A 25,685-nucleotide genomic window follows, 5' to 3' on the forward strand; every position below is an offset into this window, starting at 1 on the left:
AGACTCTGTACCACATTCTAGCCCCACTAGTCTCCTCTTTATCGCAGATTAAGTGTCAGAGCATCAGAGATAGTAGCTCCCAACCTCTTGCTCTGGATTTGCAGAAGAATGGAGATGTACTTACCCAGAATAAGAAAAATCTAGTCAAATCCACCCCAAATCTTCCATTTGACAGGTAGGACCATAGAGGCTGGACCAAACCACTTTTTCCACTGCCCTTGGCTGAGTCTATTCCTAGTGGACCCCATCTGGGCATATGCCTAGCTACCTTGGGAGGGCATGACTATAAGTCACACCTCAGGCTTGAAAATGAAAGGATTCTGTAGAATATTCTTCTATACTTTCCATAGCTGGAGAGGTAGTCAGAGAAATTCAGTCTTGCTCTGAGTCCAGAGTAGCTTTAAGGAGCTTTAAAATTCAACTCAACATTGTTGTTGAATAATGGCAACATCTAGACCTGGTAATAATCCAGGAAATTGGACAATGGAGGCCAAAAGTAAGGTGGGTTTCTCTGCAAAGGGGTCATCCTCAGCCTGATAATACCAAATCTGATGTTGAGGTTATGAATCATTACCATGGCTTGGAGCTACTGGATGCTTGGGGTCTTGGGATAGATAGAAGGTAAAGTTCACAGTTGGAGCCTTTCTTGCCATTGACCCCAAGCTCACCCCAGTCTTCCTTCCCTGACCTTGAGACTCACCCTATCTCCTCTATTCCCTCAGTTTGCAGACTGAGCAAGACAGAGTTTGGCTAGGAGGGAAACATCTATCCATCCCTCTAATCTTTGCCCATCACCTCCTGTTACAATGAGCTCCCCAGAGGTGACATACGGATGGGCCTCTCTACTGTACTGGGTGCCATCTCCCACCATACTCTGGCATTTTTATATAAAGGGCAGTTTCTTGTACCTGAGTCTAAAATTACATTATCAAAATTCACTTCATTTTTCCTGCATTTTAAAAGTAATAAAATGTTATTATTTAAGAGATTAGTTTGAAATTAAATATCCTTAATCAATGATTAAATTTGTAATCATTTCATCTTCTAATCTGAATTTGTTTTGAACACAGCCTTGCAGAAAAGCAAAAAATATTTTCCCGCTCATATTTTTCAGAAATTTTATACCAGTATCCCCTTCATTAAACTGCAAATACAGTAAGGTAAATCATACTTACATCATCCATTACTAGCTGATCATAAATTGTTAGTATTTTAAGGCATGCAACTATGTGATTGATAGCTGCAAGGCTAGTTTAATAGACGTGCTAAATATCACTGTTCTGAATATCTGTGCCATAGTTCTGATACCCTTATTGGAATCAAGGCAGTGCTGTTTTTGTTTACAAGTTATCAAGATAAGAGCAGTGGCATCACATTTGTTGGTTCTTTTTCTTAATAGAAAAAACAAAACAGAAGAAGCTCTGCCAACAGTAAAAGATTCTGTTAAGTGGTATAAAAGTTTGTGAATGTTGAAATTCAACATGCTTCATATTATAACCAACCTGCAAGAATATTGTGGTCAATTGTGTGAATACCAAATCAGTATATACTGTATATTGTACTATGAAAATTTGTATTTAAAGGTAAAGATACGAATAATTGTTCATATAATTGGGGAAAAGGGTATTCAATATTTATTAAGTAACAATGAGAAATGCAACGAACTTCCTTATTTATGCCTTATGAATAAAAGAGTGTGGAATGTAAGGTGAAATTTTATGTGCAAGATCCTGAAGGAATGGGTATTCTTGAAGGCAGGGACTGTGTCTTTTCTATGTTTGTTCTGTACAGCTCTCAGCACACTCTTGGTGCTTGATAAATGTTATATAATACCAATAACTAAGCACATTTTTAGATCTTTTTTCAAATGGCTTGTGTAAAATTTGGTTAATGTACAATGGTTGGTTTGAAGCTATCATGTAAAATTGGCCTCTACATATATAATCAAAAATAAACTGAAGAAAATATAAAATGTCTTGCTGTGAGATTTTATTTTATGCATAAATTATAAGTGTTCAGTTTTATGTAAGGATCATGTGTCCAGCTTGATGACTTCTCACAAATTGAACAGTTTCACAAATTGAACATGTAATCAGCACCTAGAGCAAAAATGTCTCAGAACATTTAAATATCCCAGAAGCCTCCCTCATGCCCCTTCCAGTTAAAATCCTGAAAAGACAAACCACCATCCTGACGTCTGAGGCTCCAGATTAGTTGTGCCTGTTTTTGAGCTTTATGTCAAAGTAATTGTGCAGTATCTACTCTTTTGTGTCTGTCTGCACTGTTTCAGCAGGATGTTTGAGAGAGATGTTCATTTCGTTCTGTGTGGTTGCAGTTTTCTCATTCTTATTTCACTAACTCATTATGAATATACCACAGTTTATTTTTCCTTTCTACCATTGAATGGGCATTCAGGTAGCTTCCAATTTGGGCTATGAATATTCTTGTATATATCTTTTTTTTAAATTTGAGACGGAGTCTCACTCAGTCACCAGGCTGGAGTGTGGTGGCGTGATCTCAGATCACTGCAACCTCCACCTCCTGGGTTCAAGTGAGTCTCCTGCCTCGGCCTCCTGAGCAGCTGGGACTACAGATGCACGCCACCATGCCCAGCTAATTTTTGTATTTTTAGTAGAGACAGGGTTTCACCATGTTGGCCAGGATGATCTCGATCTCTTGACCTTGTGATCTGCCTGCCTCAGCCTCCCAAAGTGTTGGGATTACAGGCATGAACCACCACACCCGGCCTCTTGTATATATCTTTTAGTGAACATATGCATGCATTTCCGTAATGCGGATCCCTAGGAGTAAAACTGTTGGGTCATGAGATATGCCTACACACTGCTTTAATAGATACTGCCAGCAACTTTTTAAACATGGTGCTACCAACATACATGTTCAACAGAGGCATTTATGGGGGTTCCAGCTTCTTTACATCCTACTCAACAATTGGCATCATATGTCTTTCATTTTAGCCATTCCACTCACTGTGTGTATAGTGTTATCTCATTGTGTTTTTGATTTGTATTTCCCTGATGACTAATGAGATTTGCTATCTTTGAGTATGTTTATTGGCCATTTGGATATTCTATTTTGTGAAGTACTTGTTTATGTTTTTGCCCAGTTTCCGACTGGGTTTGTGTCTTTTTCTTACTGATTTGTGGACATCCTTTATTTATTATGGAAATGTGTTCTCTGTTAGATAAATGTTGGAAATATTACTTTCCATTCTGTGAGCTGTAGTTTTTGCTTTCTTGATGTTGGTGTCTTTTTGATGAATGAAAGTTATTTATTTATTTATTTTGTTTGTTTTTTGAGACAGGATCTCACTTGGTCACTCAGGCTGGAGTGCAGTGGGTGTGATTCTTGGCCCACTGCAACTTCTGCCTCCCAGGCTCAAGCCACACTCCCACCTCAGCCTCCTAAGTAGCTGGGATTACAGGTGTGTGTTACCATGAGTGGCTAATTTTTTTGTTCGTTTGTTTTGCATTTTTTGTAGAGACAAATTCTCACTACGTTGCCCAGACTGGTCTTGAATTCCTGAGCTCAAGGGATCCGCCCACCTTGGCCTCTCAAAGTGCTGGGATTACAGCATTTTGGGAGGCTGCTGTGAGCCACTGCATTTGGCCAATGAATAAAGGTTCTTAATTTAATATAGAAATTTATTATTTTTCCCAATATGATTGGGAATTTGGGATCTATTTAAGAAATCTTTTCATACTACAAGGTCATGAAGATGGAAGATGCTCTATGTTTCTTCTAGAAACTTTATTATTTTTCATAGTGAAACCTGTACTTCTAGAATTGATAGCTGTAACTTGTGTGAAGTAGGGGGTGAAGGTATGTTTATTTTCCCGTTTTGATATCCACTGATCAGCACCATTCATTACAAAGATCATTTTTTCCCCTTTGGCATAAAGCTGCTGAAAGTCTTTGTGGTTTCCTGGGCTTTTTATTCTTCTCCTTTGGTCCATTCATTTTTTTTCTTGTATAAGCATAGCAACATAATTTTTCTATCCTAGTCATGTTAAGGCATTCCTCAACAATGAAATAAATGAATAATAGCTTACTTGGGCAGAAGCCTTGGCACATTTCTTGCTTATGAAATCATATCATGGCAGATGTTGAAGAAATAATGTGTCCAGCTCCTTTTATCCCATCTACTATTCACAAATATCACTGGTTTCCCTGCTTGAGTCATTAAAGGAAAGTGATTAGGTATGAGTCACAGCACATTGTAAAAAACAATTAGTATCTTGACACCTAAAAACAGCGAGAAGTCTCTGATAAAATTTTGAAGAATGTTAGAGTAACTCTACAATGGTGGATGTAAGAATGCTTTTAAGTTTTGCAATAAAAAATGTAGACCTACAAATCCAAAGTTTGCATTTAGCTGGACTAGGCCTAGATTGCATTTTGCCTGAAATTCAATTGAAAGTGCTCTGAAAAAGTGAATTAAGAAAATAATGTATAAGTAATCTCATAGGAAAAAATGTATATCTTCCTTCTGAGGACAAATCAATATGTAATATGCGATTGTAAGGTATTTTCATATATCATTAATTTAGCTTCCTCCTCACCAAGTACTAGCAAAAGTCAATACTTGGTTGACTTACTTTATATTATTGAATGTATGTTTTTTAAAAACACATATACCATACCCTAGTGCTCTAGAATTCAGGCTTTGCAATGGCTCCCACTGGCTTTCTCCATAGCCTGAATTATTGAGATTTTTCTGTACCTGGATTTGGTTTATATCTTCAGTAGTTCTCATGATAGAAAGGAGGGGGACAAGTTACATGTGACTTCACACAAAAGTGATACTGCAATACATGAAGAATATTCCAGTATCTGAAAAGAAGAAGAGAACTTCAGAGTTTCTGGCCAGAACCAGGTATAGCATTTCAACCTTTGAAACACTGCTTCTTGCAAATACTGTCTCTTGACTTTGACTTGCAGCAGTTTATAAAAATTCCTGAAAGATTCATTAAATCCTAGATACAAAATTATTGATAGAAATCGGCAGTACAAGTTTGCAAATGAAAGGAAACTGTATTTGCAGTTTCCTTTGCAAATACAGTTTCCTTTCATTTGTCAAGGAAAGCCCTTAATAAATTATACCTAATAAGTTACTGGGTAGTCATTCTGTGAATAGAAGAAATGCACTTGGTATTTTCATGCTGGTTATTCACAGTCATATTCTACATTTTAATGACTCTTGCATAATTTCAGAAATCCCAATGAGGTAGTCTTTCCTAGCCCATTTTCTCTGGACCAATATTGTTTGATCTGGATGTCCCAGCCAGTCTAATTTAGCAATTTTGTTGTTTTGTTATTAAAGTTTAGTTTTACTGTTAGTAATGTATATGTGATCTACATCCTTCTGATTCAACCTTTTTCCTACCTTTTGGTTTACTCATTTATTTATTTAGTCAACTAATATTTATTGAGCAACTGTAATGTTTAAGGCAGTGGTTTATTGTTGAAATAGTATTGCCTGCTATGTCCCCAGAACTGACAATGTCTTCTACATACTAGATGCTTAATAAATATTTGTTGAATGAAGGAGTGAATGCATGAATGAACGAAAATCTTTAATCTTCTATCTTGGAACTTCGATTCTAATGAGTGTGCAGATAACAATCAAATAGGCAAATAAATAATTGTAATCAGTAATGAGGGCAATGAAGGAAAGGAAAGGAAACATTGGGAGAGATCAACTTGGAGAGCAACAGAGGAACTTGTTAGGGTAGCGAAGGAGGGCTTTCAGGAGGAGGTGACATGTGAGCAACTGAGGAAAAACACTTCTGGCAGAGGGAACAGTGCAAAGGTCCTGAGATGGGAATGAAGATTAGGAAGAAGCCCAGTGTGTCTTGAACTTACTGAACTGGACTAGAGAACATAGTGTGAGGAGAGATTGGTGAAGTAGACAGGGCTTTGCAGGCCACAATAAGGAGGTGAGGTTTTATTTTAAATATAATTGGAAGCCTTTGGAGATTGCAAGCAGTGAAATAACCTAATCCATAATCTGATTTATATTTTTATCTTATTGCTCTGGCTGCAGTGTGGAGATGGAGTAAAGGGTAGCAAGGGTGGAAACAGGGAGACCAGTAAGCGGATAGTTGCAAATAACACAGGGGAGAGATGGTGGCAGCTTAAACTAGGATGAGACCCTGGAGTTGACCTTGTATTTGTAGGTGCAGCCAGCTGGACTTGCTGATGAGGGCAGTGGGGGAATTAGACAAGTTGATTAAGGAGGGCTTCCTGATTTTTTGCCTTTAGAAAGAGGGTAGGTGATGGTGCTATTTAATGTCTTGCAGAAGACTTTGGAAGGAACAATTTGGGGATGGGAAATGGCATCTAAGGCTTTGTTTTAGACATGTCACATTTGAGGTTTCCTTTATCAGGTCCCTATAGGATGAAGTTTGACATAGCCTTGCCTCTTCTCTATCTAGATAATTCACCTTTAAGACTCTATTCAGCATCATTTTCTCCAGGAAGTCTTCTATATCAGTCACTTTAAGCCACGGTATGCTTCTCTAACAAGCAGTTCCCCAAATCTGTTACTTATGACAACAGTTTGCTTATTTCCCATGTCACATGTTCATCATGGGTCAGGTGCAGCTGGATCTCATGTCTTCTTCATTATAAGACCCAGACTGAATGAGCAGCCCTACATCTGGGACATTCGGGTCTCCTGACAGAGACGAAAAGAGACATGGCAGAAGTCCACAATAGTTCTTGGTATAATCCCTATATTCACATTTCATTGCCAAGCCTTGTCATAAAACCAAGCCTGATGTCTTCAGGTATGAAAATAGACTCCTTGCTCAAGGAAGGTCCTAAGAGCATGGTGCCTGGTAGGGAAGGGAAGCAGTTATTTTTGAAAAATATTAACTAGCATAGTGCTGGCTAGTGTAGGAACATATTAGGTATGCAAATTCTCAGGCCCCACCCTAGACCTGAATCAGAAAATTGCAGGAGACTGGGGCTGGAGACCCAGTAATTTGTGATTTATACGGCCCTGTAGGTGATTCTAAGGCATGCTCAAATTTGAGAATCACTGATCTCACATACCTGCTCTGACCCTCTTCCTGTACCAACTAGGTCAACAACATTTCCCCAACACATTCACATCCTATCACTGGTGCTACCACATTATGCTATTGTTTTATGCACAGGAACAATTATGTAGAGCCTTGCAGGTTACATTTGCCAACCTAGCTCAGCTCTAAGAGTGCAGTCCGTGTGCACTTGGGAACCTCTGTTTTGGGGAGGATCAAGGAGTATCTGGGTTCCTAGAAGTCACTATCCTCTGTCTGTATATCCTCAGCCCAGCCATTGCTCCACCTACTAGACTGGTCCAGTTCCTGCAGCACACCCAGGTAAAGAATGGTCTTGTAAAACACCCTCTCTACTAAAAATACAAAAACAAGCAAAAAAAATTAGCCAGGCTTGGTGGCGGGCACCTGTAGTCCCAGCTACTCGGGAGGCTGGGGCGGGAGAATGGCATGAACCTGGGAGGCGGAGCTTACAGTTAAGTGAGATCATACCACTGCACTCCAGCCTGGGTGACAGAGAGAGACACCGTCTCAAAAAAAAAAAAAAAAAAAGGTCTTGGTAACATGGTCTCTGTATATAGGTTGATGCTCCTATAATGTAGCTTTGACCAATCACCTTCTCCTGACTCCTAGCCATCAACCTGGCTCACCGTGTTCTCACTTGACCTCTACTCTGACACCAAGTTAGCAGTGCCATCTGCTTGTCCATCCAGCCTCCTGCCATCCACGCGGCAAGCAACACTCTGTGTCCAATGCAGGTCTGCTATTCGCCAGTCAGAATAACTGTTCCTTCAGGTCCTAAGACTGGCCAGGTTCCAGTCCCGGCCTCTCCTCAACAGATATATAATTCTTCAGAACTCTAGATGCTAGGGGCCCCCATTTGTATTTGGATGGTCAGGAAATACACAGAGAAGGGGTCTTAATAGCTTGTCCTCGTCCAAATCAGGACTGCACTGTGTCCCAGACTGTGCATTGCACCATGGTGGGTGCTTGGTGAGTACCAAATGCACAGCAGTGATCATCACACTAATGGCATTAACCCTGGTTGAGCACTTAGCATGTGTCAGGTGATCCATTAGTTAATCCTCACAACCATCTTAAGAAATAGAAATGGTGGGCCAGGTGCGTTGGCTCATGCCTGTAATCCCAGCAGTTTGGGAGGCCAAGGTGGGCAGGTCACCTGAGGTCAGGATTTTGAGACCAGCCTGGCCAACATGGTGAAACCCTGTCTCTACTAAAATAAAATTACAAAAATTGGCCGAGCATGGTGGTGCATGCCTGTATCCCAGCTACTTGGGAGATAGGAGAATCACTTGAACCCGGGAGGCAGAGGTTGCAGTAAGCTGAGATCATGCCTCTGCACTCCAGTAATGGTGATGGAGCAAGACTCTGTCTCAAAAAAAAAAAAAAAAAAAAAAAGAAGAAGAAGAAGAAGAGGAGGAGGAGAAGAAGAAGGAGAAACGATGACTGTCCCCATTTTATAGTTGAGGAAATGGAAGCTCAGATAGGTATGCCTGAGATTATACAGCTGGTGCCTTGTATCTTGGATTCAAAGCCTTTTTTAAAGTGTAGTGTATTAATAGAAAATGTAAGATATAAGGCCAATAGCTAGGAAGGTGATTGCCATTAAACATATAGTTTCCGGCTGGGCGCGGTGGCTCACGCCTATAATCCCAGCATTTTGGGAGACCGAGGCAGGCAGATCACGAGGTCAGGAGATTGAAACCATCCTGGCTAACATGGTGAAAACCCGTCTCTACTAAAAATACAAAAGTTAGCTGGGCATGGTGGCGGGCACCTGTAGTCCCAGCTACTCAGGAGGCTGAGGCGGGAGAATGGCCTAAGTAAACCTGGGGGACAGAGCTTTCAGTGAGCCTAGATCACGCCCCTGCACTCCAGCCTGGGCGACAGAGCGAGACTCCGTCTCAAAAAAAAAAAAAAAAAATATATATATATATATACACACACACACACACACACACACATATATGTATATATATAGTTTCCAAGACAAGGGGGCAGACCATGCCATGGGGGCCACAGGAAGTACTGGAGTGGGTCAGGAGGCAGAGAGAGAGAGAGGGAGTTGTGGGCAGGAGCCTTTGTTGTGGTTTCTGAGGGTGGAAGGGGCAAGGTAGGGTAAGCAGACTTAAGACTGACCAGTTCAAACAATTTCATATGGGCTGTCACTAGTTGTGGCCAAGCCAACAGTGGCCCAGAGTGTAAGAGCCTGATACAAAGGGTGATTGGAGTGTGGCCTCTGGATTGATTGGTTTGCATTTAAAAAGTGCACTCACAGGTGAGTTGTTCACTATCACTAGGAACTAGCTAACTCTGGAAGAGGCAGTCCATCCAGGGTCAGAAGGCCCCAGATAACAAAGCATCAGAATACAGAAAGTAAAAGACATGGTTAATACAAAGCCAGGCAATCGATTCCAGAGCTGATCTGCCCTTTGCAACTGTTTTTGCCCTGGGGGTGGGTATGCGGGTGTCTGGGAGGGGGTGCGATGTGTGAACCACATTCATCTGTGCTTGTTTCTGTTAGACATTTCCCTGTGGGTTATTCATTACCTCCCCACTTTAGCCTGGTAAGCGGGGATTATTATTTCAGGCCAAAGAAACCAAAGACATGAGTCTTGCACCAGCTCTTCTAACCTTTAAGCAACACAGCCGGGACTTGGACTCAGATTTCAGTGAGCCCAGGTGCTGTACCTCAAAATCCCAAGTGGTGTTTGGCTTGGAGTTTGCCCTGGAGGAAGACCTACTGCTCCGTGAGCCTAGACAGAACCATTCCCATGGATTTACACCAGAAGTCTAAATAAATTGGCCCAATCCAGCACATCTCAGCTCAGATGACCATGTGACAATGAATACCCAGGAAACTGAGACCAGACAGTTCACAGGAAGATGTGGAAAGGACACAGTCTTTAGAATCAGACAGACACGGCCTTGAGTACTGAATCGGCCACTTTCTAAGCTTGAGCAAGCTTCAACCTCTCTGGGTTTCTGTAAATGGAAACAGTAGCCTTAAGCCCACAAGTTTTTGAGAGGATGAAATGTAAATCCGTATACAAAGCACCCAGCTCATAATAATCACTCAGCAAATGTTAGTTGCCTTCCTCTAATTCAACGGGCTGTGACAGGTGGTTGGTCAGCCCAGGAAGACAGAGAGGTGGGAATTAAGGGCCAGGTCGAAAGCCAGTGGTCAGAACCACCAAGTAGCCACAGTTCCAAAGGCTGGCAGGCCAGTTGGGACTGCTCAGTGACTCACCTGAAGGTTTTAGGTGAATGTCCTGAGGTTACAAAAACCCTGAATTGGGAGCCCAGAGCCCACAGAGAAAGCAGGGAGCAAAGGGATTGCTGGGAAAGAGGTGAACATTGACTGGAGGAACTCTAAATAGGCTTTCAGGAATTTGGCACAAGGGCTCAGGAGTCCCACAAGAGGGAGAAGGGCTCTGGCCTCGGGTTCTGTCATCTGGAAGAAGAAAAGACTATAGAAAATTGAGCCACAAAGGCCAACACCTTGTCCGGAGTGTGCTTACCAAGGGCAGAATGGGACAGCCAATCTGCTGAGCCACTCACTCGGCCCTGCAGCTGTGTATCCATTCATTCACCAGTTCATTCAACCATTGCCCACTGAGCACCTCCTGTTAATTCTGATGATTAGAGAATGATAAGAAAAATACAGCTTCTATTGCCAGGGAGTTTGAAATCAGCCACAAGAGACAGATGTGTAAATAAATAATTATAGCACAATGAGATGTGGGTGCAGACTGTTGGGAGCAAAAGGGTTAAGTAGCTGGAGAATCTAGCACCAGAGAAGAGATGGCATATCTATTTATTGCAAGGTGAATAAGAGTTCACCACCAAGAGAAGAAAATAAGAAAGCTATTTCAAATAGAGATAACAGTGTGGGCCAGGACGTGGAGATGTATAAAAGGAAAATATCTTATGAATACGGAGAAGTTCTGTCCTGCTGGAATACAGAGCTTTAAAAGTGAAGTGGAAATAACGGAATGTCATTGTTCCCATCTTACTACTGAAGAAACTGATGCTCATGGGTTTAGTGACTTGACCAAAGTTACACAGAGAATATGCAGTAGAACAGAGAGTTGAGTCAACATTCTTTGCCTCTACATCCCATGTTATTTTCATTTCAGCACATTTTCTTTCTGTAGAGTATGCTTTAACAATTAGTTTGTAAGTCAGTATTTCGGAACTCAGAGTAATTTTCCTATACTGCTTCAGCAATGGACAATTTATCTGAAAAAAAATAGAGTCAAGATACAGATGCAAGTACAGGTAAATTTAGTATATAAAGGAGGCATTTTATACCTCTAAGGAAAGGATAGATTATTTAGAAAATTGGGTTAGCACAATTGGCTAACCATTTGTGAAAAGCTAGACTAATGCCTTACATCTCTTACCAAAATAAAGTCTACATGGCCTAAAGAATTTAATATTAATAACCATAAAGCCATTAAGGTACTGGCAGAAAATATAAGTTAATATAAAGGCTTTTTCTATGCATGACACCAAGAAAATTGTACAGAAAGCTTTGATAAATACACCTGCATACGTAAATGAGTCAACTTCTGCTTCTGGCCATGACAGAGAAACTGACACTGGACTTGTTCTCCCACAGTAAACATTTAGAAAACTGAACAAAATATGTAAAATAAATGAAATAATTGTCTTCAGGCATTATACAATAGGCAGCACAGGACTGTGATATCTGAATAACGAACAAGGCCATCACTCACATCCCCTGGCTATCTGTCTAGGGCACTTTCTGGACCATAATTTAGGGAGCAGACCAGCAGAGCACAGTGATCTTGCCGAGTTGAGAAACAGAGATCATAGTTTGCGGAGACCTATACAGCTGGACATCAGACCCAGGTACTGGAGGGGAGGGAGCTATTCAATAAAAGAAGCTCCATAAATCTGCATATGCACCCTCTTGAGTCTTTAGTCGAATACTAAATAGCACATGCTTCAGTGATACTCCACGAGGCTGGACAAAGAACTACTACTGGGTAACTGTAAACTGAACAATTCTCAGAGCTCACAGAGACATGCGAGACATTTGAATTCTGACCAGCCATAATGCAATGAAATAACTGAACTCCCAGTACATTCTGAAGAGACAAAGTAAAGGTCATGCTTTAGCAATAGGACTAAACCTAGAGAAAGACTGCTCTAGAATTGTCCTAAACAAGTCTCCAGAAAGCCAAGCTTCTCCACAGTACCTTAGCTACCTGACGAGACATACTTCAGTACTTTTTTTTTTTTTTTTTTTTTGAGATGGAGTCTTGTTCTGTTGCCCAGGCTGGAGTGCAGTGGTGTGATCTCAGCTCACTGCAACCTCCACCCGGGTTCAAGCAATTCTCCTGTCTCAGCTTCCCAAGTACCTGGGATTACAGGTGCCTGCCATCATGCCCCGCTAATTTTTTGTATTTTTAGTAGAGATGAAGTTTCACCACTTTGGCCACATTAGTCTTGAACTCCTGACTCAGGTGATCCACCCACCTCAGCCTCCCAACGTGCTGGGATTACAGTCATGAGTCACCAGGTCACCCGGCCAGCACTCTTTAAAGTACATCAACACAGTCTAGATACTGAATAATACTGACATTTACAATGTCAAACACACATAAAAACTTGATAGATGTGTAAAGAAGCAGGAAAACGTCAGCAAGAAAATTAAACCCATAATTTTAAAAATCCAATATATATAAACCTGAAATGACTGAGATTATGGAAACAGTAGGCACAAATACTTTTAATCAGGTATTATAAATATGCTCAATGATTTAAAGAGGATTTAAAGTTGTTCATAATATTTTCTCATAATGCTTTTAATATCTATATTCTGTAGTGGCATTGCCACTCTCATTGCTAATATTAGTAATGTGTTCTCTCTTTTTCCTGATCAGCCTGGCTAGAGTTTTCCAATTTTATTTATCTTCTTTAACAAACCAGCTTTTGTTTTTTGTTTAATTTTCTCTATCATTTTTCAGCTTTTAATTTTTTTTCCATTCTGATTTTCATCGTTTTCTTTCTTCTACTTTAAGTTTATTTACTCTTCATTTTTCTTGCTTCTTAAGGTGGAAGCTAAAGTCATTTATTTGAGACATATCTTCTTTTCTAATATAGGTGTTTAGTGCTATGAATTTCCCTCTAGGTACTGCTTTTGTAGCACCCTGCAAATTTTGTTACACTGTTTTCACTTTTGTTCAGTTCCTAGTAAATTTACCTTTTGATTTTTTTTTGATTCACAAAGTTATTTAGAAAAGGCTTTTGTTTCCAAATAAATTCCACTTTTAGGGAACTAACACTATTCCCAGCCCGTTGAGAACTGAATACTGCTCCCTCTAATTATTTTGGATAGTTCTTTCCTAGTGTTGCTGCTCAAGGGAGGCTTTTAATATATCTGAGTTCTTTCTCTGTGCAACTCTCTTCTCTTCCTTACTCCACTGGTGCAATCACATGACTCACCTTGTTTGTTTCCTGTCTCTCATGATTACCATCCTTTTTTGCCTGATTCCTGTGTATTGAAAACTACAGTTTTATCTATTCTGTCTGTTTGTTTTTGAGTTGTTTCACGTGGGAGGACAATCTGTTTGTTTTTACTCCATTTTCGTCAGAAGCAGAAGTCCTTATACTATTCACTTTTTAAGCAAAAAATTAACAAAAATATATTTGAGATTTATAAAATGCACAAGTAAATTGTTTGACAAAAGTAGCACAAAGTTCTGGTGGAGAGAAATGTAAGCGTATATCTGCAAGGTTTTTACATTATATACGAAGTGGGATTAGACTATTGGAAGATGTATGACAATGTGTTAAAGATGTTTACTGTAATAGAAAAAATCAATATAAAGTACAACAAAGAAGTATAACTAATAATCTAGTAAGGGAGATAATATAGAATATGAAAATGCTCAGTTAATTCAAAGAAGGTAAGAAAAGTGGGAAAACAAAACACAAAAAAAGATAGAACAAATAAATAACAAAATAACAAAAAGAAAAAATAACAAAAGGGATAGACTTAAGCCCAACATATTAACAATGACATAGTAAATAGTGTAAACACTCCAATTAAAAGATAGAGATGGCTGGGTGCGGTGGCTCATGCCTGTAATCCCAGCACTTTGGGAGGTCGAGACAGGCGGATCACCTGAGGTCAGGGATTTAAGACCAACCTGACCAATATGGAAAAACCCTGTCTCTACTAAAAATACAAAAATTAGCCAGGCATGGTGACACATGCCTATAGTCCCAGCTACTCGGGAGGCTGAGGCAGGAGAATAGCTTGAACCCAGAAGGCTGAGGTTGCAGTGAGTTGAGATCGTGCCATCGCACTCCAGCCTGGGGGACAAGAGTGAAACTTCATTTCAAAAAAAAAAAAAAAAAAAGGAAAGAAAAGAAAGGTAGAGATTGTCTAATGAATGAAAAAGTAAGACTAAGAGTAAGACTCATCTCTGTCATGTCTACAAGAAACACATTTTAAATCTAAAGACACAGGTTAATAACAAGCAAAAAGATGAAAAAGATATCCCTGGAAATGCTAGTCGTAAGGGAGCTGAAATGTCTATGTTAATATCAAAGACTTCTGAGCAAAGAATATGACTTGAAATAAAAAGGGTAGTTCATAATACTAAGAGTAAATGCTTCAAAAATTCACAGGAATCCTAAATGTGTGTCCATCTAACTATAGATCTTGAAAACTCTTGCAGCAAAAACTGACAGAACTAAAACAATTAGGCTATTCAAATCTTTTGCCTCCTTACTGAATTTTGTCCTTGTATGTTTATTTTAATACTTAATAAAAAGAGATGCTAAAATCTACTGTGATTATGTGTTTGTGTGTTTTCTCATTTCTTTTCTAAAATTTTATTTCTGTCCATTTTTTATTCTCTGCACCTATGTGATTAAGTGCATAAACATTTATATTTGTTATAACTTTTTGGTGTTTTAACCCTTTTTCATTAAGAAATATTTGCCTTAATTTCTACTCATTGTTTTTTTAAAATCCACTTGGTCTAATTTTTGTCTACTTACATCTATTTTCTTTTATTTAACGTTTGCATAATATATTTTTCCCCACCCTTTTCTTTTCATCTTTTCTTTCTTTCTTTCTTTTTTTTTTTTTTTTTTTGATATGGAGTCTCGCTCTGTCACCCAGGGTGCAGTGGCACCATCTCGGCTCACTGCTACAACCTCCGCCTTCTGGGTTCAAGGGATTCTCCTGCCTCAGCCTCCCGAGTAGCTGGGACTACAGGAGCACACCACCACGCCCGGCTAATTTTTGTATTTTTAGTGGAGATGGGTTTTCACTATGTTGGCCAGGCTGGTCTTGAACTCCTGACCTCAAATGATCCACCCACCTGGGCCTCCCAAAGGATTATTTTTAATACAGTATGAAATTCTTTCTATTTTATTTGATATATTCTATTTACTTTTAATTCTATTTACTTTTACTAAACTTAAAGATTTTGGTTTATATCTATCATTGCTATCTAATTTTTTTTCTACTTAAATGCTATCCTTTTTCTATTCTTTCTTTTCTTTCTTTGGAATAAGTATTTTTTTATTATGCTACGTGAACATCCCAGTTAGGTTGATAATTACCTCTTTTAAAAAAGCATTATTTTAGTGATAATCTTTATGTGTAATTGGCCTGAAACATGCACTATTTTCTTACTACTGTCGAACATAGATTATCACATTTACCACTTCTCTGACAAGGCAAAGATCTTAAAACGCTTGAACTCCATTAATCTACCTCTTTTACATTATTGTTGTTTTATATTTTTAACTGCAAAATATTATATTATTGTTTTATAGAGCAAGTAATTTAGTTTGCCTACAGATTTACCATTCTCGTAGCTCTTCATTCTTTCTTGTATCTCCAGACTTCCATTTGGGATTAATTTCCTTCTGCCTCAAGAATGCCTTTTAACATTTATTTTAAGATAAATCTGTTGCTAGTGAATTCTCTTAATTTTTGCTTGTCTAAAATTTCTTTGTTTCAGTTTCATTATGAAAGATATTTTTGTGAGGTTAAGAATTCTAGGTTGTCATTTGAATTTAATCATTTTTAATTTGTAAGCATTTTGATATTATTCCATTGCCTTCTGGCTTCCATTGATTCTGTCCTATTGTTGCACTTTCGAATGTATTATTTCTTCTTCTCTGGCTGCTTTTAAGATGGTCTATTTGTCTTTGTGTTTCAGCAGTTTTTCTATAATGACCCTTAACAATGTTGTGGTAACGAACACCTAAGATGATCCCCAGCTATCCCCACCTTCTGATATTCATGCTTTGTGTAGTTCCCTCTACACGGTCCCAGTTTTGGTATGGATGACTACTACAATTTGGCACAAGTTATGGTATGTCACTTCCATGATTAGGTTATGAAAAACACAGTAGCATCCATCTTGGTTCCTTTCTTTCTCTCTTGGATCCCTTGATCTGGGAGAAGCTGGTTGCCATGTTGTGAGCATCCTCAGAGGAACTGAGGCCTCCTGTCAACAGCCGTCTGAGAGTTTTGATGCAGATCCTCTAGCATCTATCAGTTCTTCAGATAACTACAGCCCTGGCCAACAAGTTGAATTCAACATCATCACAGACCCTAAGCCAGAATCTTCCAGCAAGATCTCTTAAGTTTCTTTTCCTCAGAAACAGTGAGAGATAATATCTTTGTGAATTTAAACTACCTTTTTTGCTCATCTGTTACAAAGCAATTAAACAATCAATCCAAAGATTTTGTAAAGCTCCTGGGTCTCTGTGTGTGCCTGAGCAGCTGCTCTATTGAGACTCCACACAGCTCTGCGTGGAGAGCAATTACTTTTGCACCAGCCAAATAATAACAGTGATTACTTTTGCAGAGGGATAGAAATTGGAGGATGGGAAATAGAGTGGGTAGCAAAGTTCTCAGTACATATCTTTTTACACTTTTTGATGTTTGTGCTATGTGAATATATTAACTATTCAAGAGATGAGACTTTAACCTTGGGCTTCTCAATTCTGCGACAGTGTTTTGTTGTTGTTGTTGTTTAAAAAACATTTTCAACAACATTTTCTTCTAATTTACCCAAATCTGAAATTTCTGAGTGTAGCATCATATAGTGAAAGCCACTCACATGTCTCATAACTAAACTTAGGCTCACTCGACCAGCTATTGCATTCTTTATACTTGTTTTTATGGAAGTAAAAGCCTGTTTCCCCAGAGAAAGCCAAGTAATATCTGATTCATAAGCAAAGAACAATTTCCTTGAACTTACCTTTTGTTATCTGTGGAAAATTGCACTAACCCTTGAAATCTTACTAGAGTATGAAATATGGAGCTGCCTTTTGTTTGAAGAGTTCTTGTAACAGGCCAAAATATAATGCAGTCAAAAAGTCTAGTTTTCACCTCAAGTTGTGGTGTTAAAAGGCAACTCTACCTAGACTTGCACTCTGGGACTGGACTCCATCAGCCCTTCTAGCAAGGGTACCTCTGGAAGATTCTCTCTTCAGAACTTAGTTATGTATGTGCATACATATTAAATGTGGCAGGTAGAGAGTCAAGGACAGAGATTAGGTATCAAATAGAATATGTTTTATCATTAGTTGAACTAACCTCAAAATCGGCCTCAGCCTGAGAAAGCCACTAAACCTCAGTTTATTCATCTGTAAAATGGGAATAACTCCTTTCTAGGGTCACTGGAAGCATTAAAATGATAGAGTAACTGGCACAGTGTCTGGGGAAAAGTGTATTTAAAATAGATACTGTTTCAGATAGAGTGTGACAGAGTGGGTGGAGCATGGGGTTTGGAGTTAGATTCATTTCCAGCCCTTCATCTTTGAAAAGGGATCATTAGTGCTTACCTTGCAGGACTGACATTAGATCTAACGGGACAAGCGCTCAAAGTTAGTGTCCCTTTCCTTTGCCCTGCTGGCAGCTACCTCCTCATCAGGGTTGCTGTTTTCAGGCCCTATTTCTTCTGGAGTACTCTCACTAAAGAATAACCTGATCACTCCGCTCCCCTGCTGTGAGACCAAGGATGGTAGTCTAAACCCAGGCAGAGAGAGTCTCTTCCAGAAAGAGATGTGCAAAAGTCCCACGACAGTCCAGATGTGGGACACAGGAGAGACACTGAGACCAGAGGTATGGAGGTGGGGCCATGGGAGAAGATGGGGCAGTGGTGGAAGAGCATAATATTTTATAGGATAGACCCTGAAGCTTGAAGACAGAGCCCTGGAGAGCTCCCATGTGTAAAGACTGGGAAGGATGTCAACAGGATGTGGGAGCCTCAGGTTTCTGAGGAGGAGAAGATTCTAAGGGTCATAATCAGCAATAATGATATTGAACACTTGTTACATGGGCAACACTCAACATGCATTATCTCATGCAGTCCTTACAACAACCAATAAGGCTGGTGCTTCTTGTAGTACCATTTTATAGGTGATGAAATTGAGGCTTACAGAGAGCATGAGGCTGGCCTGAGCCTGCACCGCTGGGGAGTGGCTGAGCCAGGATTTGAAGTAAGGCTGTGTGCCTCTGGCCACCTCGCCCTCCTACCCCTTGCTGAAGGAAGTGAATGATGTCATCTGCACTGTGGAGGTGTTGAGAGGATGTGACTGAATTGGGCACTGAGTACCACAAGGAAGCAAGGAGGCAGGGAGTGTAATTTAAAGGGACCAGGGGTGGGGTGAATAGAAGCCTGATTGTAGTGAGCAGGGGTGGAGGAAGTGGGAGAAGGAAATGAAGATCGATATGGTAAATTCTGTAGTAATTTACTGCGTTGTCAAGCGAGGCTTTCTTTAGGAAGCGAAGATTGTGTCAGGGTGCAGGTCAAGGGGCAGAAGCCACATGGAGAGAAGGTCAGTGTTTGAAGGAGAAGTTGACTGATACAGTAAAGGGTGAGGGACTTCAGCCCGGATGAGGGGCTGCCCAGATGGAGGGATTAACCTTGGCAGGAAGAAAGAGAGAGAAGTGAATGCATACCGAGCGCGGACTGGTGCCCTCAGTACCAGTCTTGGCACTCCTCCATTCCTTATCTCATTTATTTGTTTATCTGAAATATAAATGACCTCATTTGACAAATAAGGAAATTTGGAACCTGAAAAGGTGCCTTACCTCCCAAATCCACACAGCCAGAAAGTGACCAGGCAGGAGGCAGACCCATGCCTATTGACTCCAAAGCCTGTGTGATTTCTTCCATGACGCGCTGCCATTTACTGCTGGGGAAGTGGGAAGCCAGGGGAGGGGGAATGACCCAAGGATGTGGGAGATGGAAGGGACAGGGAAGCTAGGGGGTTCATCATTTGCTGAGAGAGACAGGGAAGGAGGAAAGAGGAAGGGTCCTCAATAGCTGGGGTGGGGAACTCAGCAGGAAGCGGGGTGGGGCAGGCCAGGACAGGGGTGCCCAAGGCCCAGCTGACCAGGGGGCTTGTGGGACCCCGTTTCTGCGGAACAAAATGGCTCAGAGCCCCAGCCAGGAACCGGGGGCCTCAGACTCAGAGGTACAGGGGAGGAGCCTGGACATTGCCTCCTTTAGGAATTAGGGAGTCTCACCTGTCCCTTCTATTTTGGCCAGGGTGTTTCTGTGTGTGTTTGTGAGTTTAAGTGTGTGACCGTATGAGTATATGTAAAGTGTGAATATGTGTGAGTTTATATATGAGTGTGTGCTACTTTATGTGTGAGAGAGAAAGTATATATTATGTGTTGTGTGTGAGTATATGCAGTTGGTGTGTATGTGTGTGTATGATTGAAAGTACGTGTGTGTGACTTTGTGTGTATCTGTGTAAGTGTATGTGTGACTGTGTTATACATGTAAGATGTGTGTGAATATGTGTGTGAATATGTGTGAGAATGTACATGTGTCTGTGAGTGTGAGTGTGCCTGGGTGGTTGTGTGTAGGCGGGGGGGTTGTAACAGTGTGAGTATATGTGCGGGGGTGTGTGAGTGCATGTGCTTGGCAAATGGGAAAAGAGAAGCTTCCCTGGGCCAGCAGCTGGAATGCAAATGCATCCCTCTGAAATAAATCAACTGTTTGCATGATGGGCTGCAGCGTCAGACTGGCCTTGAGCTATGTGACAGGCTTCCAGAGGCTCTCATTCTCTGCTCCCCATGGCCTGGTGCTCAGGGTCGCCCCTTAGCATGGCCCCAGCCCCCTGGGCACAAAGACATCTCTGTGCAGGACTAAAGGGACACCTTTAGGTGGGAGCTAACTCTCACAGAATACGTAGACGCCTGCCAATCACAGTCGGTACTCTTCAGTGGGGTCTCCTGGCCCAAAGTGTGCCTGTTTTCTGCATATCTGAATCTGCATAGGAAATCCTGGTGCTCAAAGAGTTATAACCTTTTTTTGTTGTTGTTAATGAAGTACAAGTGGCAGTGGTTGAATTAGAGAGAGAGAGAGAGGCAGGGGGTGTAAACAAGAGTTTTCTTGTTTACCTATATAATGGATGTACTTCACTCATTCACTCTACAGACTTCATCGAACCCATATAATGGGCCAGGGACTATGCTAGATGCTGGGAATAAAGCAGGGAACATTCAGAAGCCATCCCTGCTTCATAATATGAGTCTCAGGAAAGGCACACACTGAGCAGGTTATTACCCATGTTCGTGTGTAGGAGAGGAGTGGTGCGCTTGGACCTCATAACAAAAGGCTCTAACTTAGCCCTGGGGGTTGGTTGGGGAGCAGTGATGTAGGTGACAAGGGCTTTCAAAGAAGAAGCACTTTTTGGGAGTGAGAACCACCTTTGTGCTCTCCAAGGTGCCCCTGCCCATGTAAGACACCCTGCCTTTGGGAGGCCATGCCCACAGGGAAAAAGCACTGATGCCCCTGCCCCCTTACTTCCCAGGAGCGGAGCTGCAATAAGCCTCCATCTCAGGATGAGGCCACAGGCCAACACCAATCCAGGACCTCAGTCTCACCTCTTGTAACTCCAGCCCACAGGCAGTGACCTTTGATTCATTCATGCCCCTGGGATTTGAGGATTCCAATTGTGTTATGCCACCTCCTTGCACCAATCTACCCGATCTGTGGCTGGATTCAAAGCTAAGTCCAACTTGCTTTCACAGATCCCAAGAGGAACTTTCCATCACCTGTTCACTAAGGTTTTGAAAGCCACCAATGTTGAGTCTACGGCCACACCACCCTGAACACACCCGATCTCATCCAAAAGCCACCAATCTTGAGATCTTAGTATGTAATGATGCTGTGTTAAACCCCTCATATACATTATTCATTCATTAATTCAACTGATTATTTATAAAGTACCACCTATGTGCTAGGCAGGGTTCTAGATGCTGAGAATACAGTAGTGAACAAAGCACACAACATTTTTACCCTAATTTAGTGGGGAGACCCATGATACAAAAAGGAGACAATGAATATATAACATAGTATCAGACAGTGATAAGTGACATTTGTCTCATTTAATACATACTCTGCCTTTTAAAAGTAGGTGATTTTATACCCATTTTATAGAAATAGAAACTGAAACTTGAGGCTCTTCACTATCACATAGTCAAGCCATTGTCAAAGAATAAAATAATTGCTTTCATTTACCCTTCTCTCCTCTCTTTTCTTCCTACTATCCCTGCTTTAGAAAAGGTGGGAGGGGAATACTAAGAGTACAGAATCTGAGGGCTGGAGGGGCAATGCCCTGAGGCCACCCTGGCCATTCTCCTGTCCCGGGGTGGGGCTGCCATCACACTTAGACAGAAACCATGTCTTCTCATTCTTAATGAGATTGCCATGCAGAACCCAATCAGTAAGAGGTTCTCTGACACTAGAACTTCTTTTGTTTATTTTTTCTCCCCTCCTCTTGTGCTGGCAAATGCATTAACGTAAAAACAGAAAACTAAGCAATTTGTCACAGTAATATCTTCCCTCCTGGCCTTCATAATGAATTGCAGTGGTTAATCAATCACTCCCATAACTCTTCTGTGGAGGCTTCCTTTTTAATGGACCTCCAAACTGAATCCTTGAATTTGCTGTTTGCACAGACTGTGCACACGTGTATGTGTGGACTCGAGTGCTCCATAAGGGGAAGAAAAATTACATTTCTAAGTGTATGTTTTGGGCACTATGCTGATTCCTTTGGATGCATTATCTCATCTTCTCCCAACCATCCTTCATGGTTGATCTTACAGGGCAGAAAGATGAGGTTTGTAGGCTGAGGTGACACGGCTTGTCAGAAGCAGAGTTGCAATGTGAACCTAAGTTTGTATTTCCAAAGCTTCAGCGTGAAGCATCTGCATCCTAGTTAATATAACCCTGGTTCCTATCGATTCAATTCATGTCCTTACCAGATGTTTACAAGCTTGTTCTCAAGGGCATAAAAATGCTTTGATGTTCTCTAAATCCCCTAACCTTAATTCCCATCATTTGGCTTTGTCCTTAGGATGGGAGTATAACAACTCATCTTATCTTGCAAGTCATTTAAAACACAGACTTCATAAGCTCACAGAGGTCCTCAAACTCCCCTGAGTCCTCATGCTGCAAAGCCTCATGCATTCTCCTGAACAGGAGGTGACAAGAAAATGTTAAAGACTTTTAAAAATTCAACCATATCACATAAATTAATTTATCAAGTTGCTGCTGCTATTGGCTCAAGATACTGATCAGTGCTATAGAAACTAGCAAGCGCTTTAAAAAAATTGATGAAAATTTGTGTTCAGCACTTTCATTACTCGTCCTCAATAACACAGTTGCCAAAGTGGTTTGAAGAGGACTCAGAAATTGAGCATATTCATGTTCAATTAGGTTAAATATTTCCCTTGTATTCACTACTCATTTGCACAGCAATCCAATCCAAAGGAACCAAAATGAATTGTCGCACATACCCAATTAATGTTTTAATTCTGAAACAAATAGGATCACAGTGAATTTCAACAAACTGTCCAAATTCTTTTATTTGAGTGTGCTAGGATGACTGGTGTGTGGAATTAGTAGGCTGTGATCATAGTGCTTGCTGTTACAGGATGGGACCTCTGTGTCACATTATCTGTACTTATGAAGAACCAGAGCAACACCAATAGGTACCAGCTATAGACAGAACACGGGCTAACTTGGAAAATGTGCTTTTAAAATTTCCATCTCTATTATGTCTAAAAATCAGCAAAAACAATATCATCTTATTTTTGCATGACACATCCATGCCTAGGAGTTCATACTTCTTTCCACAAAATTGATTGTTGGGATATTGTGGAAGGAATTAAGATCATAGAGAAAGAACTGGACTCCTCGATCTTTGAGGTTCCTTGCAGCTCTAAAATTCTGTGATTGCTTAAGATCTCAATGGTTTGCCTGGATAGGAAGACATGACTAAGTTACTGGCATAAGTACAGGATTACCTACACTTACGTATTCATTCAGCAATTACATACTATTTACTGGGTTAGGCATTGAAGAAACAGAGATGAAATAACTTAGCTAATCCATGCCTTCTGGAGCTCTCTATCCAGTGAAAGAGATTATTGTGATACCTCCAGGACAGTGTCTTATCATTGCCTATTTGCCTCTCTTTATTGCCTACTAGAATATAAGCCTCCTGAGAGACAAGATTATATTCTAGTTCCCAATCTATCCCCAAAACCCAGAATAGAGCTTGGCACCTAAAAGACATTTAAACAATGTCAATTGGATGAATACATTATTGGATGAATGATATTGTGGAGATATGATTAGAACACTGCAGGAATTTAGAAGGTGGCAGATGGAAAGGAGTTCATAAAAGACACACTTCAAGTCAGTAAATGTTATGTGAGACAGTTACTACATGCCAGGCATTGAGGTATTGAGACACAACAGCAAGCATGCCATAGCTTCTCCTCTTGAGGGGCTCTTGGTTCACTTGAGTGATAGACCCAAGTGACCAGGCAATTGCAATGCAGCGTAGCATATGCTGGCATGTGGGTCAGAGCATTAGGCCTAGGAAACTCACAGGAGGATTATTTAGCCCAGTGATATGGTTTAGCTCTGTGTTCCCACCCAAATCTCATGTTGAATTATAATTCCCAGTGTTGGAGGAGGGGACTGGTGGGAGGTGATTGAATCGTGGGGATGGACTTCACTTTTGCTGTTCTTATGATAGAGTTTTCATGAGATCTGGTTGTTCGAAAGTGTGTAGCACCTGCCCCTTTTCTCTCTCTCCTTCTCTGGCCGTGTGAATATATGTGCCTGCTTCCCTTTCCATCATGATTGTAAGTTTCCTGAGGCCTCCCTAGAAACAGAAGCCTGTACAGCCTGCAGAACCATGAGCTGATTAAACCTCTTTTCTTTATAAATTATCCAGTTGCAGGTATTTCTTTATAGTAGGGTGAGAATGGACTAATACACCCAGTACTGAGGGATTCAGAGTGATGTCCTTTCATGAGGGACAGAACATAGGGGCCTTGAAAATCCAAGGCACATGCTGGGTGGCAGCATGGTGTCCATATGGGAAAGTAGTAATCAGGCTGTGAAGACACGTTTGGGGGTTATTAGAAGAAGGGTTTGTATGTCAGGCCAATGAGTTGGAGTGTCATCACTAGGTGATGGGGAGCATCTGATGATTGTTGAGTGACAGTGTCATCGCATGAGCACTGTAGTGGGAGAGAATGACTGGGATGCTATTGCCTGGAGAAAATATATTAAGTGCCTGGTCCTGTGTGATTTCAAATTATAACACCACCTTCATTTGTGGAGCACTTCCACAAAATCACAGAACCATAGACTCATGTGCTTGGAAGAAACCTCTGGTCCAGTATACTGTTTAAGGCCTGCAGCTGATGCTTTATTCTCCTTGACAGACTCCTATGCAAGGGTTTGTTTAGCTTCTGTTTGTGCATTACCAATAAGAGAGAATGCATTCTCCAAGAAGTTCATTTCATTCTCAACGACGCTGAATGCTAGAAAGTTCTTTCTTACATTGAATCAGAATCTGTGTTCCATAACATGGACATAATTGTCTCCCAGAACAAGTCCCCTGGCTGACAAATGAGACAGATAACTATCCCTCGGGGAAAATGGATTTTGGGTCTTGTGATGGTTAATTTTATGTGTCAGCTTGACAGGGTCATGGGGTGCCCTCACGTTTGGGCACACATTATTCTGGGTGTGTCTGTGAGGGTGTTTCTGGATGAGATTAACATTGGAATCTGCAGACTGAGCAAAACAGATGCCTCCCTCTAATGTGGGTGGCCCTCGTCCAATCAGTTCAGGGCCTGAATGGAACAAAAAGGCTGATCCTCCCATGAGGAGCAGGGAGTCCTCCTGCCCAACTGCCTTGAACTGAGACATTGGCCTTCTCCTGCCTTCAGACTCAGACTGAAACACATTCTCTTCTCGGGTTTGGAGCCTGGCCCCCCACCTTTTTTTTTTTTTTTTTTTTTAAGACAGGGTCTCCCTCAGTCATCCAAGCTGGAGTGCAGGGGCACAATCACAGCTCACTGCAACCTCGACCTCCTGGGCTCAAGTGATCCTCCCATCTCAGCATCCTGAGTAGCTGAGACCACGCTCGGGCTCAAGTGATCCTCCCATCTCAGCATCCTGAGTAGCTGAGACCACGCTCGGCTAATTTTTTTGTATTTTTGTAGAGATGGGGTTTTGCCATGTTGTCCCAGCTGGTCTCAAATTC

This window comes from Chlorocebus sabaeus, chromosome 26, assembly GCF_047675955.1.
Source record: "Chlorocebus sabaeus isolate Y175 chromosome 26, mChlSab1.0.hap1, whole genome shotgun sequence".
In the NCBI taxonomy this organism is placed as follows: domain Eukaryota; kingdom Metazoa; phylum Chordata; class Mammalia; order Primates; family Cercopithecidae; genus Chlorocebus; species Chlorocebus sabaeus.